Here is a 2,401-nt window from a genome sequence, read left to right as displayed (position 1 = left end):
ACAGAGACACACACACACACAGAGACACACACACACACTCACACACACACCGAGACAAATACAAACACACACACTCTCTTTCTCTCTCTGTGTGCGCGCGCCCCCTGCTGGTCTCAGGTTGTCATCGTCAGTAAATTCCCTCCCTTGTTCCTATTAATCTCATATTAGTAATAATTAGTCATTAGTAAATTAGTTATTAATATGTGATAATTATTAATTTATAATTATTCATATAATTAAGTAATAACTATTAAAACATTAAAAAATTCAATAAAACAATATTTATAGCATATAATGAATGAATCAATAATAATATAATAAAATCATCTTTCACAGACAACGTTGTTTAAAAAAATAAGACCTAAAAAAAAGAAATTTAAAATAAATAAAAATAAAAAATATTCTAATATTTAATTTTTTGTTTCTATATTTTTTCTTTTTTAATATGATGAATAAATTAAACAAATGTTACTGCTATTGTTACGTATTTTTGAGTTTTTTAATTATTTTCTTAATTTTACCGGATGTGTATGTTTTCAACTTCCGGTGTCATGGCGGAGCCGCCGTTAGCTGGACAGTAAACATCAGTTAGCCGTTAGCTCCCACAGCTAACTACACTTCCGTGTGGAAACGTCTTTAAGGCGCGTGCGACCGTGGGAGACAATGGGTACGTGCTCAGGATGTTAATTAAGCTCGATAACGCCTTTTAATCATCATTAGGATCTCATTGGTTTGGCTAACTTGTTAGCATTCGTTAGCCCGCGAGCCCAACTTGTGTGTGGAACGTTACGAGCCGAACTCCATGTAAAAAAACTACATTTTTAATTTATCTTTTGCTTATAGAAGACGTAGATATGTAATAGAAAGTATTAAAATAGATATTATGAGTCAGTTGTAGTTATAGATTAATTCGGCATACGTGCTGCGACTATTTTAGGTAAGAAAAGCACGTAAATCGACACGTTTTACACCGTTAGCGGGAGTTTCTGGATCGTTAACGTTAACGTACATCGCCTTTATATGTGCGGGGCACATCCGGGCATTATGTCATCTATACCCGAATAATAACTATAATTATATGTAATAATATTATGTAATATATGTTATATAATTATGTGAGATGCAGCTGTGCCGCTCGTCACGACTGAAGCTGTTATTACTACGTTATTACCACAGGTTGGAAATATATTAATAGAAAAGAACGCATGTTATGTATATATGTGTGTATATATATATATATATATATATATATATATATATATATATATATATATATATATATATATATATATATATATATATATACATATATGTGTTTGTATATTGTGTATATGTATAATTGTGTGTGTAAATATATATATATATATATATTGTGTATATTTATAATTGTGTGGGTGTGTATAAATGTATATATGTGTGTGAGTACATATATGTATAAATATGCGTGTGTGTTTATGTGTGTGTGTGTGTGTGTAAATATAACCTTAAATTCTTGTTTTTAACATAATAAGTCAGTTATTAAAATCTTGTGTCTACAAAGATATGAAGGATCTGTTATATTTTACTATTTTATTTATTTGTATTTTTTATTTAACTGTTTAATGTTATTTAATTTTTCTTTGTGTTTTTATTAAGTTGTTTGTATTATTTATTTCCTTGTTAGTGTAACTTTTTAGGTATATATTTTTTATTTACATTTTTTTATTTCATTATTTTTATATATTTTAATTTTTTCCTCATTACTTTATTGTTTTAATATATATTTTTTAATATTTTTATTATTCAAATTGTATTATTTTATTTTGATTTTTAATTTATTTTTTAATTTATGTTTTACTTTATTTAACTTTATTTCTTTAATATTAATATTTTGTTTTTTATTTGTATTCATATATTTATTTCTTAGCAATTTAAGTTATATTTTACATTTTATTTTTTATAATGTTTTAATATTTTAATATTTCCTGTCGTCATCTAAACCCCCCCCCCCCCCCCCCCCCCCCCCCCCCCCCCCCCCCCCCCCCCCCCCCCCCCCCCCCCCCCCCCCCCCCCCCCAGACTCGCCCCCCCCCTTCTCCTCGCTGCGCCTCCTCCTCCCCCCTCTCCGCCTGCTGACGGCCGCCATGTGGCAGGTCGCCCGGCAGCAGAGCGTGGAGCATTATGGGATGCTGGAGGACTTTGTTTCCCTGGTAACGGAGGCTGTCCCGGAGCTGCTGACGGAGCAGCAGAGGACGGTGCTGCTGCTGGCGCTGAGAGCCAAGGTCAGCCTCCACTAAAGGTTCTGTTGTTGCCGCTGACAACCACAGATTATTATTCTAAGTGCCTGACAACATTATGGGATGGATCCCTACAGAGATAGACCTCTTAGTTAGAGAGGAAGATCCTTTTAGTTTAACATGAAA

At 32.9% G+C, this 2,401-nt stretch overlaps 1 long non-coding RNA gene across 1 annotated transcript; it reads left to right on the top strand.

The window, feature by feature from the left end:
• The first annotated feature begins 559 nt into the window (after positions 1-559).
• On the top strand, positions 560-2,370 carry LOC117940412. The gene is made up of 2 exons (XR_004655759.1): positions 560-667; positions 2,058-2,370. It is a non-coding gene; the product is annotated as an uncharacterized LOC117940412 (long non-coding RNA).
• The last annotated feature ends 31 nt before the right edge of the window (positions 2,371-2,401 follow it).

Source organism: Etheostoma cragini, unplaced genomic scaffold (genome assembly GCF_013103735.1).
Source record: "Etheostoma cragini isolate CJK2018 unplaced genomic scaffold, CSU_Ecrag_1.0 ScbMSFa_2455, whole genome shotgun sequence".
In the NCBI taxonomy this organism is placed as follows: Eukaryota; Metazoa; Chordata; class Actinopteri; order Perciformes; family Percidae; genus Etheostoma; species Etheostoma cragini.
Note: the sequence above shows the minus strand (reverse complement) of the source record. Positions and strands in the feature narration are given on the sequence as shown.